Below are 14190 nucleotides of genomic sequence, written 5' to 3' on the forward strand. Positions count from 1 at the left end.
TCCAAATTTCAATTTTACAGAAAGGAAAGGAACTTTGATACAAAGACCTTGGGCAGCATTGGTGGCAAATGGATGGCTGCGCGGAACCATGAAAGAAATGACAGAAAGTTATGGGAGTCATTACTACGCACCCAGCATCAAGAACGTGCATTTTGGATGCATTTTCAAAAGGAAAGAGAACGGAAAAATCTGTAGATTGAAGGTGATTGAGATAAACAAAATATTCCGTTTTTCTAAAAGCTACTGTAAAGAGTCTCTGGTTTAGAAGAAGAACCCTTACCAATGATCAAGAGAGATGCGACAGATTTCTATCATCAAAGCATTATGGTTGTCAAGATGAATCATCACTTTGATGTCTTCAACAAGTAGGATTCTTTTGATCTATAATCATCAAAAATGAGATAGCCCCATTTCATGGGATTTTTCAAGGCAAACGTCTGACAGATTAAGCGGGGTCCTCATCCCGGTTGGAGGACATATCTCTTCCTTCATCATGATGCCAGCCTAGCTTTCGGCCCAAAATCCAAGGTAAGCATGGCAAAAGTCTGGAGATGCCGGGGATTGAACCCGGGGCCTCATACATGCAAAGCATGCGCTCTTCCACTGAGCTACATCCCCACTTCTGCAAGGTTTGACTGTATGATTGGAAACCCTGCATTGAACCGACGGCCACATCACCCCATTCGACTCTGCAGTATACAATGTCAGTCAGGAAAATCCTTCAGCCTTGTACCTGGATGATCTTCATGGTCTTATGTACAGATGCCTATATACAGCCTTCTTAGCGCAGTAGGCAGCGCGTCAGTCTCATAATCTGAAGGTCCTGAGTTCGATCCTCAGAGAGGGCATTTATTTCCTTCTTTTGGAATGCAAAATTCTCCGATTTTCTTGAAATGCGCAAACTATGCCTAGTTCAAAGATTTTTCCAAAGCAAATGTCTGACTATTTAAGTGGGGCTCTCACCCCAACTGCATGACAAACTTCTTCTTTCTGCATGATGGCAGGCTAGCCTTCTGGAAAAAAGCCAAGATAAGGAACAGAGGCTCCTGGAGATGCCGGGGATTGAACCCGGGACCTCATACATGCGAAGCATGCGCTCTACCACTGAGCTACATCCCCACTTTTGCACTCGAGCTGTTTGATGGATGCAAGGAATCCCTGAAACCCAGGGACTGCAAAGTCTCGATCATAATCAATGGAAGGTATTGTTTGAATAAAAGTGAAATATATGGAAATCGAAGCACAAAATCCTTCGAGCCGGATTTGAACCAGCGACCTAAGGATGTCTGACTTTATGCTACAGTCCTCCGCTCTACCAACTGAGCTATCGAAGGAGTGGCTGAAGTATCTTTCAGCGCTGTAATTATCTCTCGCTCAAGAAAGGTTGTGGGGGTGGGGATCAGGAGCAGATCGATGAAAATCATGAACATTACCTGCAGCTCCCTCTCAAAGTCACCAGTTCTTAGAGCACACTGTAAGGTACGTCTTATCACCCCAAAGGAGGATTTCAGACCAAAGTTCATGTTCTGTCTTGGCTTGGGGATAAGCAGGGGTGCTCCAAATTTCAATTTTACAGAAAGGAAAGGAACTTTGATACAAAGACCTTGGGCAGCATTGGTGGCAAATGGATGGCTGCGCGGAACCATGAAAGAAATGACAGAAAGTTATGGGAGTCATTACTACGCACCCAGCATCAAGAACGTGCATTTTGGATGCATTTTCAAAAGGAAAGAGAACGGAAAAATCTGTAGATTGAAGGTGATTGAGATAAACAAAATATTCCGTTTTTCTAAAAGCTACTGTAAAGAGTCTCTGGTTTAGAAGAAGAACCCTTACCAATGATCAAGAGAGATGCGACAGATTTCTATCATCAAAGCATTATGGTTGTCAAGATGAATCATCACTTTGATGTCTTCAACAAGTAGGATTCTTTTGATCTATAATCATCAAAAATGAGATAGCCCCATTTCATGGGATTTTTCAAGGCAAACGTCTGACAGATTAAGCGGGGTCCTCATCCCGGTTGGAGGACATATCTCTTCCTTCATCATGATGCCAGCCTAGCTTTCGGCCCAAAATCCAAGGTAAGCATGGCAAAAGTCTGGAGATGCCGGGGATTGAACCCGGGGCCTCATACATGCAAAGCATGCGCTCTACCACTGAGCTACATCCCCACTTCTGCAAGGTTTGACTGTATGATTGGAAACCCTGCATTGAACCGACGGCCACATCACCCCATTCGACTCTGCAGTATACAATGTCAGTCAGGAAAATCCTTCAGCCTTGTACCTGGATGATCTTCATGGTCTTATGTACAGATGCCTATATACAGCCTTCTTAGCGCAGTAGGCAGCGCGTCAGTCTCATAATCTGAAGGTCCTGAGTTCGATCCTCAGAGAGGGCATTTATTTCCTTCTTTTGGAATGCAAAATTCTCCGATTTTCTTGAAATGCGCAAACTATGCCTAGTTCAAAGATTTTTCCAAAGCAAATGTCTGACTATTTAAGTGGGGCTCTCACCCCAACTGCATGACAAACTTCTTCTTTCTGCATGATGGCAGGCTAGCCTTCTGGAAAAAAGCCAAGATAAGGAACAGAGGCTCCTGGAGATGCCGGGGATTGAACCCGGGACCTCATACATGCGAAGCATGCGCTCTACCACTGAGCTACATCCCCACTTTTGCACTCGAGCTGTTTGATGGATGCAAGGAATCCCTGAAACCCAGGGACTGCAAAGTCTCGATCATAATCAATGGAAGGTATTGTTTGAATAAAAGTGAAAGATATGGAAATCGAAGCAAAAAATCCTTCGAGCCGGATTTGAACCAGCGACCTAAGGATGTCTGACTTTATGCTACAGTCCTCCGCTCTACCAACTGAGCTATCGAAGGAGTGGCTGAAGTATCTTTCAGCGCTGTAATTATCTCTCGCTCAAGAAAGGTTGTGGGGGTGGGGATCAGGAGCAGATCGATGAAAATCATGAACATTACCTGCAGCTCCCTCTCAAAGTCACCAGTTCTTAGAGCACACTGTAAGGTACGTCTTATCACCCCAAAGGAGGATTTCAGACCAAAGTTCATGTTCTGTCTTGGCTTGGGGATAAGCAGGGGTGCTCCAAATTTCAATTTTACAGAAAGGAAAGGAACTTTGATACAAAGACCTTGGGCAGCATTGGTGGCAAATGGATGGCTGCGCGGAACCATGAAAGAAATGACAGAAAGTTATGGGAGTCATTACTACGCACCCAGCATCAAGAACGTGCATTTTGGATGCATTTTCAAAAGGAAAGAGAACGGAAAAATCTGTAGATTGAAGGTGATTGAGATAAACAAAATATTCCGTTTTTCTAAAAGCTACTGTAAAGAGTCTCTGGTTTAGAAGAAGAACCCTTACCAATGATCAAGAGAGATGCGACAGATTTCTATCATCAAAGCATTATGGTTGTCAAGATGAATCATCACTTTGATGTCTTCAACAAGTAGGATTCTTTTGATCTATAATCATCAAAAATGAGATAGCCCCATTTCATGGGATTTTTCAAGGCAAACGTCTGACAGATTAAGCGGGGTCCTCATCCCGGTTGGAGGACATATCTCTTCCTTCATCATGATGCCAGCCTAGCTTTCGGCCCAAAATCCAAGGTAAGCATGGCAAAAGTCTGGAGATGCCGGGGATTGAACCCGGGGCCTCATACATGCAAAGCATGCACTCTTCCACTGAGCTACATCCCCACTGCTGCAAGGTTTGACTGTATGATTGGAAACCCTGCATTGAACCGACGGCCACATCACCCCATTCGACTCTGCAGTATACAATGTCAGTCAGGAAAATCCTTCAGCCTTGTACCTGGATGATCTTCATGGTCTTATGTACAGATGCCTATATACAGCCTTCTTAGCGCAGTAGGCAGCGCGTCAGTCTCATAATCTGAAGGTCCTGAGTTCGATCCTCAGAGAGGGCATTTATTTCCTTCTTTTGGAATGCAAAATTCTCCGATTTTCTTGAAATGCGCAAACTATGCCTAGTTCAAAGATTTTTCCAAAGCAAATGTCTGACTATTTAAGTGGGGCTCTCACCCCAACTGCATGACAAACTTCTTCTTTCTGCATGATGGCAGGCTAGCCTTCTGGAAAAAAGCCAAGATAAGGAACAGAGGCTCCTGGAGATGCCGGGGATTGAACCCGGGACCTCATACATGCGAAGCATGCGCTCTACCACTGAGCTACATCCCCACTTTTGCACTCGAGCTGTTTGATGGATGCAAGGAATCCCTGAAACCCAGGGACTGCAAAGTCTCGATCATAATCAATGGAAGGTATTGTTTGAATAAAAGTGAAATATATGGAAATCGAAGCACAAAATCCTTCGAGCCGGATTTGAACCAGCGACCTAAGGATGTCTGACTTTATGCTACAGTCCTCCGCTCTACCAACTGAGCTATCGAAGGAGTGGCTGAAGTATCTTTCAGCGCTGTAATTATCTCTCGCTCAAGAAAGGTTGTGGGGGTGGGGATCAGGAGCAGATCGATGAAAATCATGAACATTACCTGCAGCTCCCTCTCAAAGTCACCAGTTCTTAGAGCACACTGTAAGGTACGTCTTATCACCCCAAAGGAGGATTTCAGACCAAAGTTCATGTTCTGTCTTGGCTTGGGGATAAGCAGGGGTGCTCCAAATTTCAATTTTACAGAAAGGAAAGGAACTTTGATACAAAGACCTTGGGCAGCATTGGTGGCAAATGGATGGCTGCGCGGAACCATGAAAGAAATGACAGAAAGTTATGGGAGTCATTACTACGCACCCAGCATCAAGAACGTGCATTTTGGATGCATTTTCAAAAGGAAAGAGAACGGAAAAATCTGTAGATTGAAGGTGATTGAGATAAACAAAATATTCCGTTTTTCTAAAAGCTACTGTAAAGAGTCTCTGGTTTAGAAGAAGAACCCTTACCAATGATCAAGAGAGATGCGACAGATTTCTATCATCAAAGCATTATGGTTGTCAAGATGAATCATCACTTTGATGTCTTCAACAAGTAGGATTCTTTTGATCTATAATCATCAAAAATGAGATAGCCCCATTTCATGGGATTTTTCAAGGCAAACGTCTGACAGATTAAGCGGGGTCCTCATCCCGGTTGGAGGACATATCTCTTCCTTCATCATGATGCCAGCCTAGCTTTCGGCCCAAAATCCAAGGTAAGCATGGCAAAAGTCTGGAGATGCCGGGGATTGAACCCGGGGCCTCATACATGCAAAGCATGCGCTCTACCACTGAGCTACATCCCCACTTCTGCAAGGTTTGACTGTATGATTGGAAACCCTGCATTGAACCGACGGCCACATCACCCCATTCGACTCTGCAGTATACAATGTCAGTCAGGAAAATCCTTCAGCCTTGTACCTGGATGATCTTCATGGTCTTATGTACAGATGCCTATATACAGCCTTCTTAGCGCAGTAGGCAGCGCGTCAGTCTCATAATCTGAAGGTCCTGAGTTCGATCCTCAGAGAGGGCATTTATTTCCTTCTTTTGGAATGCAAAATTCTCCGATTTTCTTGAAATGCGCAAACTATGCCTAGTTCAAAGATTTTTCCAAAGCAAATGTCTGACTATTTAAGTGGGGCTCTCACCCCAACTGCATGACAAACTTCTTCTTTCTGCATGATGGCAGGCTAGCCTTCTGGAACAAAGCCAAGATAAGGAACAGAGGCTCCTGGAGATGCCGGGGATTGAACCCGGGACCTCATACATGCGAAGCATGCGCTCTACCACTGAGCTACATCCCCACTTTTGCACTCGAGCTGTTTGATGGATGCAAGGAATCCCTGAAACCCAGGGACTGCAAAGTCTCGATCATAATCAATGGAAGGTATTGTTTGAATAAAAGTGAAAGATATGGAAATCGAAGCAAAAAATCCTTCGAGCCGGATTTGAACCAGCGACCTAAGGATGTCTGACTTTATGCTACAGTCCTCCGCTCTACCAACTGAGCTATCGAAGGAGTGGCTGAAGTATCTTTCAGCGCTGTAATTATCTCTCGCTCAAGAAAGGTTGTGGGGGTGGGGATCAGGAGCAGATCGATGAAAATCATGAACATTACCTGCAGCTCCCTCTCAAAGTCACCAGTTCTTAGAGCACACTGTAAGGTACGTCTTATCACCCCAAAGGAGGATTTCAGACCAAAGTTCATGTTCTGTCTTGGCTTGGGGATAAGCAGGGGTGCTCCAAATTTCAATTTTACAGAAAGGAAAGGAACTTTGATACAAAGACCTTGGGCAGCATTGGTGGCAAATGGATGGCTGCGCGGAACCATGAAAGAAATGACAGAAAGTTATGGGAGTCATTACTACGCACCCAGCATCAAGAACGTGCATTTTGGATGCATTTTCAAAAGGAAAGAGAACGGAAAAATCTGTAGATTGAAGGTGATTGAGATAAACAAAATATTCCGTTTTTCTAAAAGCTACTGTAAAGAGTCTCTGGTTTAGAAGAAGAACCCTTACCAATGATCAAGAGAGATGCGACAGATTTCTATCATCAAAGCATTATGGTTGTCAAGATGAATCATCACTTTGATGTCTTCAACAAGTAGGATTCTTTTGATCTATAATCATCAAAAATGAGATAGCCCCATTTCATGGGATTTTTCAAGGCAAACGTCTGACAGATTAAGCGGGGTCCTCATCCCGGTTGGAGGACATATCTCTTCCTTCATCATGATGCCAGCCTAGCTTTCGGCCCAAAATCCAAGGTAAGCATGGCAAAAGTCTGGAGATGCCGGGGATTGAACCCGGGGCCTCATACATGCAAAGCATGCACTCTTCCACTGAGCTACATCCCCACTTCTGCAAGGTTTGACTGTATGATTGGAAACCCTGCATTGAACCGACGGCCACATCACCCCATTCGACTCTGCAGTATACAATGTCAGTCAGGAAAATCCTTCAGCCTTGTACCTGGATGATCTTCATGGTCTTATGTACAGATGCCTATATACAGCCTTCTTAGCGCAGTAGGCAGCGCGTCAGTCTCATAATCTGAAGGTCCTGAGTTCGATCCTCAGAGAGGGCATTTATTTCCTTCTTTTGGAATGCAAAATTCTCCGATTTTCTTGAAATGCGCAAACTATGCCTAGTTCAAAGATTTTTCCAAAGCAAATGTCTGACTATTTAAGTGGGGCTCTCACCCCAACTGCATGACAAACTTCTTCTTTCTGCATGATGGCAGGCTAGCCTTCTGGAAAAAAGCCAAGATAAGGAACAGAGGCTCCTGGAGATGCCGGGGATTGAACCCGGGACCTCATACATGCGAAGCATGCGCTCTACCACTGAGCTACATCCCCACTTTTGCACTCGAGCTGTTTGATGGATGCAAGGAATCCCTGAAACCCAGGGACTGCAAAGTCTCGATCATAATCAATGGAAGGTATTGTTTGAATAAAAGTGAAATATATGGAAATCGAAGCACAAAATCCTTCGAGCCGGATTTGAACCAGCGACCTAAGGATGTCTGACTTTATGCTACAGTCCTCCGCTCTACCAACTGAGCTATCGAAGGAGTGGCTGAAGTATCTTTCAGCGCTGTAATTATCTCTCGCTCAAGAAAGGTTGTGGGGGTGGGGATCAGGAGCAGATCGATGAAAATCATGAACATTACCTGCAGCTCCCTCTCAAAGTCACCAGTTCTTAGAGCACACTGTAAGGTACGTCTTATCACCCCAAAGGAGGATTTCAGACCAAAGTTCATGTTCTGTCTTGGCTTGGGGATAAGCAGGGGTGCTCCAAATTTCAATTTTACAGAAAGGAAAGGAACTTTGATACAAAGACCTTGGGCAGCATTGGTGGCAAATGGATGGCTGCGCGGAACCATGAAAGAAATGACAGAAAGTTATGGGAGTCATTACTACGCACCCAGCATCAAGAACGTGCATTTTGGATGCATTTTCAAAAGGAAAGAGAACGGAAAAATCTGTAGATTGAAGGTGATTGAGATAAACAAAATATTCCGTTTTTCTAAAAGCTACTGTAAAGAGTCTCTGGTTTAGAAGAAGAACCCTTACCAATGATCAAGAGAGATGCGACAGATTTCTATCATCAAAGCATTATGGTTGTCAAGATGAATCATCACTTTGATGTCTTCAACAAGTAGGATTCTTTTGATCTATAATCATCAAAAATGAGATAGCCCCATTTCATGGGATTTTTCAAGGCAAACGTCTGACAGATTAAGCGGGGTCCTCATCCCGGTTGGAGGACATATCTCTTCCTTCATCATGATGCCAGCCTAGCTTTCGGCCCAAAATCCAAGGTAAGCATGGCAAAAGTCTGGAGATGCCGGGGATTGAACCCGGGGCCTCATACATGCAAAGCATGCGCTCTACCACTGAGCTACATCCCCACTTCTGCAAGGTTTGACTGTATGATTGGAAACCCTGCATTGAACCGACGGCCACATCACCCCATTCGACTCTGCAGTATACAATGTCAGTCAGGAAAATCCTTCAGCCTTGTACCTGGATGATCTTCATGGTCTTATGTACAGATGCCTATATACAGCCTTCTTAGCGCAGTAGGCAGCGCGTCAGTCTCATAATCTGAAGGTCCTGAGTTCGATCCTCAGAGAGGGCATTTATTTCCTTCTTTTGGAATGCAAAATTCTCCGATTTTCTTGAAATGCGCAAACTATGCCTAGTTCAAAGATTTTTCCAAAGCAAATGTCTGACTATTTAAGTGGGGCTCTCACCCCAACTGCATGACAAACTTCTTCTTTCTGCATGATGGCAGGCTAGCCTTCTGGAACAAAGCCAAGATAAGGAACAGAGGCTCCTGGAGATGCCGGGGATTGAACCCGGGACCTCATACATGCAAAGCATGCGCTCTACCACTGAGCTACATCCCCACTTTTGCACTCGAGCTGTTTGATGGATGCAAGGAATCCCTGAAACCCAGGGACTGCAAAGTCTCGATCATAATCAATGGAAGGTATTGTTTGAATAAAAGTGAAAGATATGGAAATCGAAGCAAAAAATCCTTCGAGCCGGATTTGAACCAGCGACCTAAGGATGTCTGACTTTATGCTACAGTCCTCCGCTCTACCAACTGAGCTATCGAAGGAGTGGCTGAAGTATCTTTCAGCGCTGTAATTATCTCTCGCTCAAGAAAGGTTGTGGGGGTGGGGATCAGGAGCAGATCGATGAAAATCATGAACATTACCTGCAGCTCCCTCTCAAAGTCACCAGTTCTTAGAGCACACTGTAAGGTACGTCTTATCACCCCAAAGGAGGATTTCAGACCAAAGTTCATGTTCTGTCTTGGCTTGGGGATAAGCAGGGGTGCTCCAAATTTCAATTTTACAGAAAGGAAAGGAACTTTGATACAAAGACCTTGGGCAGCATTGGTGGCAAATGGATGGCTGCGCGGAACCATGAAAGAAATGACAGAAAGTTATGGGAGTCATTACTACGCACCCAGCATCAAGAACGTGCATTTTGGATGCATTTTCAAAAGGAAAGAGAACGGAAAAATCTGTAGATTGAAGGTGATTGAGATAAACAAAATATTCCGTTTTTCTAAAAGCTACTGTAAAGAGTCTCTGGTTTAGAAGAAGAACCCTTACCAATGATCAAGAGAGATGCGACAGATTTCTATCATCAAAGCATTATGGTTGTCAAGATGAATCATCACTTTGATGTCTTCAACAAGTAGGATTCTTTTGATCTATAATCATCAAAAATGAGATAGCCCCATTTCATGGGATTTTTCAAGGCAAACGTCTGACAGATTAAGCGGGGTCCTCATCCCGGTTGGAGGACATATCTCTTCCTTCATCATGATGCCAGCCTAGCTTTCGGCCCAAAATCCAAGGTAAGCATGGCAAAAGTCTGGAGATGCCGGGGATTGAACCCGGGGCCTCATACATGCAAAGCATGCACTCTTCCACTCAGCTACATCCCCACTTCTGCAAGGTTTGACTGTATGATTGGAAACCCTGCATTGAACCGACGGCCACATCACCCCATTCGACTCTGCAGTATACAATGTCAGTCAGGAAAATCCTTCAGCCTTGTACCTGGATGATCTTTATGGTCTTATGTACAGATGCCTATATACAGCCTTCTTAGCGCAGTAGGCAGCGCGTCAGTCTCATAATCTGAAGGTCCTGAGTTCGATCCTCAGAGAGGGCATTTATTTCCTTCTTTTGGAATGCAAAATTCTCCGATTTTCTTGAAATGCGCAAACTATGCCTAGTTCAAAGATTTTTCCAAAGCAAATGTCTGACTATTTAAGTGGGGCTCTCACCCCAACTGCATGACAAACTTCTTCTTTCTGCATGATGGCAGGCTAGCCTTCTGGAAAAAAGCCAAGATAAGGAACAGAGGCTCCTGGAGATGCCGGGGATTGAACCCGGGACCTCATACATGCGAAGCATGCGCTCTACCACTGAGCTACATCCCCACTTTTGCACTCGAGCTGTTTGATGGATGCAAGGAATCCCTGAAACCCAGGGACTGCAAAGTCTCGATCATAATCAATGGAAGGTATTGTTTGAATAAAAGTGAAATATATGGAAATCGAAGCACAAAATCCTTCGAGCCGGATTTGAACCAGCGACCTAAGGATGTCTGACTTTATGCTACAGTCCTCCGCTCTACCAACTGAGCTATCGAAGGAGTGGCTGAAGTATCTTTCAGCGCTGTAATTATCTCTCGCTCAAGAAAGGTTGTGGGGGTGGGGATCAGGAGCAGATCGATGAAAATCATGAACATTACCTGCAGCTCCCTCTCAAAGTCACCAGTTCTTAGAGCACACTGTAAGGTACGTCTTATCACCCCAAAGGAGGATTTCAGACCAAAGTTCATGTTCTGTCTTGGCTTGGGGATAAGCAGGGGTGCTCCAAATTTCAATTTTACAGAAAGGAAAGGAACTTTGATACAAAGACCTTGGGCAGCATTGGTGGCAAATGGATGGCTGCGCGGAACCATGAAAGAAATGACAGAAAGTTATGGGAGTCATTACTACGCACCCAGCATCAAGAACGTGCATTTTGGATGCATTTTCAAAAGGAAAGAGAACGGAAAAATCTGTAGATTGAAGGTGATTGAGATAAACAAAATATTCCGTTTTTCTAAAAGCTACTGTAAAGAGTCTCTGGTTTAGAAGAAGAACCCTTACCAATGATCAAGAGAGATGCGACAGATTTCTATCATCAAAGCATTATGGTTGTCAAGATGAATCATCACTTTGATGTCTTCAACAAGTAGGATTCTTTTGATCTATAATCATCAAAAATGAGATAGCCCCATTTCATGGGATTTTTCAAGGCAAACGTCTGACAGATTAAGCGGGGTCCTCATCCCGGTTGGAGGACATATCTCTTCCTTCATCATGATGCCAGCCTAGCTTTCGGCCCAAAATCCAAGGTAAGCATGGCAAAAGTCTGGAGATGCCGGGGATTGAACCCGGGGCCTCATACATGCAAAGCATGCGCTCTACCACTGAGCTACATCCCCACTTCTGCAAGGTTTGACTGTATGATTGGAAACCCTGCATTGAACCGACGGCCACATCACCCCATTCGACTCTGCAGTATACAATGTCAGTCAGGAAAATCCTTCAGCCTTGTACCTGGATGATCTTCATGGTCTTATGTACAGATGCCTATATACAGCCTTCTTAGCGCAGTAGGCAGCGCGTCAGTCTCATAATCTGAAGGTCCTGAGTTCGATCCTCAGAGAGGGCATTTATTTCCTTCTTTTGGAATGCAAAATTCTCCGATTTTCTTGAAATGCGCAAACTATGCCTAGTTCAAAGATTTTTCCAAAGCAAATGTCTGACTATTTAAGTGGGGCTCTCACCCCAACTGCATGACAAACTTCTTCTTTCTGCATGATGGCAGGCTAGCCTTCTGGAAAAAAGCCAAGATAAGGAACAGAGGCTCCTGGAGATGCCGGGGATTGAACCCGGGACCTCATACATGCAAAGCATGCGCTCTACCACTGAGCTACATCCCCACTTTTGCACTCGAGCTGTTTGATGGATGCAAGGAATCCCTGAAACCCAGGGACTGCAAAGTCTCGATCATAATCAATGGAAGGTATTGTTTGAATAAAAGTGAAAGATATGGAAATCGAAGCAAAAAATCCTTCGAGCCGGATTTGAACCAGCGACCTAAGGATGTCTGACTTTATGCTACAGTCCTCCGCTCTACCAACTGAGCTATCGAAGGAGTGGCTGAAGTATCTTTCAGCGCTGTAATTATCTCTCGCTCAAGAAAGGTTGTGGGGGTGGGGATCAGGAGCAGATCGATGAAAATCATGAACATTACCTGCAGCTCCCTCTCAAAGTCACCAGTTCTTAGAGCACACTGTAAGGTACGTCTTATCACCCCAAAGGAGGATTTCAGACCAAAGTTCATGTTCTGTCTTGGCTTGGGGATAAGCAGGGGTGCTCCAAATTTCAATTTTACAGAAAGGAAAGGAACTTTGATACAAAGACCTTGGGCAGCATTGGTGGCAAATGGATGGCTGCGCGGAACCATGAAAGAAATGACAGAAAGTTATGGGAGTCATTACTACGCACCCAGCATCAAGAACGTGCATTTTGGATGCATTTTCAAAAGGAAAGAGAACGGAAAAATCTGTAGATTGAAGGTGATTGAGATAAACAAAATATTCCGTTTTTCTAAAAGCTACTGTAAAGAGTCTCTGGTTTAGAAGAAGAACCCTTACCAATGATCAAGAGAGATGCGACAGATTTCTATCATCAAAGCATTATGGTTGTCAAGATGAATCATCACTTTGATGTCTTCAACAAGTAGGATTCTTTTGATCTATAATCATCAAAAATGAGATAGCCCCATTTCATGGGATTTTTCAAGGCAAACGTCTGACAGATTAAGCGGGGTCCTCATCCCGGTTGGAGGACATATCTCTTCCTTCATCATGATGCCAGCCTAGCTTTCGGCCCAAAATCCAAGGTAAGCATGGCAAAAGTCTGGAGATGCCGGGGATTGAACCCGGGGCCTCATACATGCAAAGCATGCGCTCTACCACTGAGCTACATCCCCACTTCTGCAAGGTTTGACTGTATGATTGGAAACCCTGCATTGAACCGACGGCCACATCACCCCATTCGACTCTGCAGTATACAATGTCAGTCAGGAAAATCCTTCAGCCTTGTACCTGGATGATCTTCATGGTCTTATGTACAGATGCCTATATACAGCCTTCTTAGCGCAGTAGGCAGCGCGTCAGTCTCATAATCTGAAGGTCCTGAGTTCGATCCTCAGAGAGGGCATTTATTTCCTTCTTTTGGAATGCAAAATTCTCCGATTTTCTTGAAATGCGCAAACTATGCCTAGTTCAAAGATTTTTCCAAAGCAAATGTCTGACTATTTAAGTGGGGCTCTCACCCCAACTGCATGACAAACTTCTTCTTTCTGCATGATGGCAGGCTAGCCTTCTGGAAAAAAGCCAAGATAAGGAACAGAGGCTCCTGGAGATGCCGGGGATTGAACCCGGGACCTCATACATGCAAAGCATGCGCTCTACCACTGAGCTACATCCCCACTTTTGCACTCGAGCTGTTTGATGGATGCAAGGAATCCCTGAAACCCAGGGACTGCAAAGTCTCGATCATAATCAATGGAAGGTATTGTTTGAATAAAAGTGAAAGATATGGAAATCGAAGCAAAAAATCCTTCGAGCCGGATTTGAACCAGCGACCTAAGGATGTCTGACTTTATGCTACAGTCCTCCGCTCTACCAACTGAGCTATCGAAGGAGTGGCTGAAGTATCTTTCAGCGCTGTAATTATCTCTCGCTCAAGAAAGGTTGTGGGGGTGGGGATCAGGAGCAGATCGATGAAAATCATGAACATTACCTGCAGCTCCCTCTCAAAGTCACCAGTTCTTAGAGCACACTGTAAGGTACGTCTTATCACCCCAAAGGAGGATTTCAGACCAAAGTTCATGTTCTGTCTTGGCTTGGGGATAAGCAGGGGTGCTCCAAATTTCAATTTTACAGAAAGGAAAGGAACTTTGATACAAAGACCTTGGGCAGCATTGGTGGCAAATGGATGGCTGCGCGGAACCATGAAAGAAATGACAGAAAGTTATGGGAGTCATTACTACGCACCCAGCATCAAGAACGTGCATTTTGGATGCATTTTCAAAAGGAAAGAGAACGGAAA

General features: G+C 44.5%; 32 non-coding genes across 32 annotated transcripts; 9 read left to right on the plus strand and 23 right to left on the minus strand.

Annotated features, from left to right (window-relative positions):
* The first annotated feature begins 775 nt into the window (after positions 1–775).
* TRNAM-CAU (transfer RNA methionine (anticodon CAU)) lies at positions 776–848 on the plus strand. Its single transcript has one exon. It is a non-coding gene; the product is annotated as a tRNA-Met (tRNA).
* A 199-nt stretch (positions 849–1047) lies between these two features.
* On the minus strand, positions 1048–1119 carry TRNAA-CGC (transfer RNA alanine (anticodon CGC)). Its single transcript has one exon. It is a non-coding gene; the product is annotated as a tRNA-Ala (tRNA).
* Positions 1120–1248: 129 nt separating this feature from the next.
* TRNAY-GUA (transfer RNA tyrosine (anticodon GUA)) lies at positions 1249–1334 on the minus strand. The gene is given in 2 exon segments: positions 1249–1284; positions 1298–1334. It is a non-coding gene; the product is annotated as a tRNA-Tyr (tRNA).
* A 768-nt stretch (positions 1335–2102) lies between these two features.
* TRNAA-UGC (transfer RNA alanine (anticodon UGC)) lies at positions 2103–2174 on the minus strand. Its single transcript has one exon. It is a non-coding gene; the product is annotated as a tRNA-Ala (tRNA).
* A 157-nt stretch (positions 2175–2331) lies between these two features.
* Positions 2332–2404, plus strand: TRNAM-CAU (transfer RNA methionine (anticodon CAU)). The gene has a single exon. It is a non-coding gene; the product is annotated as a tRNA-Met (tRNA).
* A 199-nt stretch (positions 2405–2603) lies between these two features.
* On the minus strand, positions 2604–2675 carry TRNAA-CGC (transfer RNA alanine (anticodon CGC)). Its single transcript has one exon. It is a non-coding gene; the product is annotated as a tRNA-Ala (tRNA).
* A 129-nt stretch (positions 2676–2804) lies between these two features.
* Positions 2805–2890, minus strand: TRNAY-GUA (transfer RNA tyrosine (anticodon GUA)). The gene is given in 2 exon segments: positions 2805–2840; positions 2854–2890. It is a non-coding gene; the product is annotated as a tRNA-Tyr (tRNA).
* Positions 2891–3887: 997 nt separating this feature from the next.
* TRNAM-CAU (transfer RNA methionine (anticodon CAU)) lies at positions 3888–3960 on the plus strand. The gene has a single exon. It is a non-coding gene; the product is annotated as a tRNA-Met (tRNA).
* A 199-nt stretch (positions 3961–4159) lies between these two features.
* On the minus strand, positions 4160–4231 carry TRNAA-CGC (transfer RNA alanine (anticodon CGC)). The gene has a single exon. It is a non-coding gene; the product is annotated as a tRNA-Ala (tRNA).
* Positions 4232–4360: 129 nt separating this feature from the next.
* Positions 4361–4446, minus strand: TRNAY-GUA (transfer RNA tyrosine (anticodon GUA)). Its single transcript is given in 2 exon segments — positions 4361–4396; positions 4410–4446. It is a non-coding gene; the product is annotated as a tRNA-Tyr (tRNA).
* Positions 4447–5214: 768 nt separating this feature from the next.
* Positions 5215–5286, minus strand: TRNAA-UGC (transfer RNA alanine (anticodon UGC)). The gene has a single exon. It is a non-coding gene; the product is annotated as a tRNA-Ala (tRNA).
* A 157-nt stretch (positions 5287–5443) lies between these two features.
* TRNAM-CAU (transfer RNA methionine (anticodon CAU)) lies at positions 5444–5516 on the plus strand. The gene has a single exon. It is a non-coding gene; the product is annotated as a tRNA-Met (tRNA).
* A 199-nt stretch (positions 5517–5715) lies between these two features.
* TRNAA-CGC (transfer RNA alanine (anticodon CGC)) lies at positions 5716–5787 on the minus strand. The gene has a single exon. It is a non-coding gene; the product is annotated as a tRNA-Ala (tRNA).
* Positions 5788–5916: 129 nt separating this feature from the next.
* Positions 5917–6002, minus strand: TRNAY-GUA (transfer RNA tyrosine (anticodon GUA)). The gene is given in 2 exon segments: positions 5917–5952; positions 5966–6002. It is a non-coding gene; the product is annotated as a tRNA-Tyr (tRNA).
* A 997-nt stretch (positions 6003–6999) lies between these two features.
* TRNAM-CAU (transfer RNA methionine (anticodon CAU)) lies at positions 7000–7072 on the plus strand. Its single transcript has one exon. It is a non-coding gene; the product is annotated as a tRNA-Met (tRNA).
* A 199-nt stretch (positions 7073–7271) lies between these two features.
* Positions 7272–7343, minus strand: TRNAA-CGC (transfer RNA alanine (anticodon CGC)). The gene has a single exon. It is a non-coding gene; the product is annotated as a tRNA-Ala (tRNA).
* Positions 7344–7472: 129 nt separating this feature from the next.
* On the minus strand, positions 7473–7558 carry TRNAY-GUA (transfer RNA tyrosine (anticodon GUA)). Its single transcript is given in 2 exon segments — positions 7473–7508; positions 7522–7558. It is a non-coding gene; the product is annotated as a tRNA-Tyr (tRNA).
* A 768-nt stretch (positions 7559–8326) lies between these two features.
* On the minus strand, positions 8327–8398 carry TRNAA-UGC (transfer RNA alanine (anticodon UGC)). Its single transcript has one exon. It is a non-coding gene; the product is annotated as a tRNA-Ala (tRNA).
* A 157-nt stretch (positions 8399–8555) lies between these two features.
* Positions 8556–8628, plus strand: TRNAM-CAU (transfer RNA methionine (anticodon CAU)). Its single transcript has one exon. It is a non-coding gene; the product is annotated as a tRNA-Met (tRNA).
* Positions 8629–8827: 199 nt separating this feature from the next.
* TRNAA-UGC (transfer RNA alanine (anticodon UGC)) lies at positions 8828–8899 on the minus strand. The gene has a single exon. It is a non-coding gene; the product is annotated as a tRNA-Ala (tRNA).
* Positions 8900–9028: 129 nt separating this feature from the next.
* TRNAY-GUA (transfer RNA tyrosine (anticodon GUA)) lies at positions 9029–9114 on the minus strand. Its single transcript is given in 2 exon segments — positions 9029–9064; positions 9078–9114. It is a non-coding gene; the product is annotated as a tRNA-Tyr (tRNA).
* A 997-nt stretch (positions 9115–10111) lies between these two features.
* TRNAM-CAU (transfer RNA methionine (anticodon CAU)) lies at positions 10112–10184 on the plus strand. Its single transcript has one exon. It is a non-coding gene; the product is annotated as a tRNA-Met (tRNA).
* A 199-nt stretch (positions 10185–10383) lies between these two features.
* Positions 10384–10455, minus strand: TRNAA-CGC (transfer RNA alanine (anticodon CGC)). Its single transcript has one exon. It is a non-coding gene; the product is annotated as a tRNA-Ala (tRNA).
* Positions 10456–10584: 129 nt separating this feature from the next.
* TRNAY-GUA (transfer RNA tyrosine (anticodon GUA)) lies at positions 10585–10670 on the minus strand. The gene is given in 2 exon segments: positions 10585–10620; positions 10634–10670. It is a non-coding gene; the product is annotated as a tRNA-Tyr (tRNA).
* A 768-nt stretch (positions 10671–11438) lies between these two features.
* TRNAA-UGC (transfer RNA alanine (anticodon UGC)) lies at positions 11439–11510 on the minus strand. Its single transcript has one exon. It is a non-coding gene; the product is annotated as a tRNA-Ala (tRNA).
* A 157-nt stretch (positions 11511–11667) lies between these two features.
* On the plus strand, positions 11668–11740 carry TRNAM-CAU (transfer RNA methionine (anticodon CAU)). The gene has a single exon. It is a non-coding gene; the product is annotated as a tRNA-Met (tRNA).
* A 199-nt stretch (positions 11741–11939) lies between these two features.
* Positions 11940–12011, minus strand: TRNAA-UGC (transfer RNA alanine (anticodon UGC)). Its single transcript has one exon. It is a non-coding gene; the product is annotated as a tRNA-Ala (tRNA).
* A 129-nt stretch (positions 12012–12140) lies between these two features.
* TRNAY-GUA (transfer RNA tyrosine (anticodon GUA)) lies at positions 12141–12226 on the minus strand. Its single transcript is given in 2 exon segments — positions 12141–12176; positions 12190–12226. It is a non-coding gene; the product is annotated as a tRNA-Tyr (tRNA).
* Positions 12227–12994: 768 nt separating this feature from the next.
* On the minus strand, positions 12995–13066 carry TRNAA-UGC (transfer RNA alanine (anticodon UGC)). Its single transcript has one exon. It is a non-coding gene; the product is annotated as a tRNA-Ala (tRNA).
* A 157-nt stretch (positions 13067–13223) lies between these two features.
* On the plus strand, positions 13224–13296 carry TRNAM-CAU (transfer RNA methionine (anticodon CAU)). The gene has a single exon. It is a non-coding gene; the product is annotated as a tRNA-Met (tRNA).
* Positions 13297–13495: 199 nt separating this feature from the next.
* TRNAA-UGC (transfer RNA alanine (anticodon UGC)) lies at positions 13496–13567 on the minus strand. The gene has a single exon. It is a non-coding gene; the product is annotated as a tRNA-Ala (tRNA).
* Positions 13568–13696: 129 nt separating this feature from the next.
* Positions 13697–13782, minus strand: TRNAY-GUA (transfer RNA tyrosine (anticodon GUA)). The gene is given in 2 exon segments: positions 13697–13732; positions 13746–13782. It is a non-coding gene; the product is annotated as a tRNA-Tyr (tRNA).
* Between the last annotated feature and the right edge of the window lie 408 nt (positions 13783–14190).

Source organism: Triturus cristatus, chromosome 4_1 (genome assembly GCF_964204655.1).
Source record: "Triturus cristatus chromosome 4_1, aTriCri1.1, whole genome shotgun sequence".
Lineage (NCBI taxonomy): Eukaryota > Metazoa > Chordata > Amphibia > Caudata > Salamandridae > Triturus > Triturus cristatus.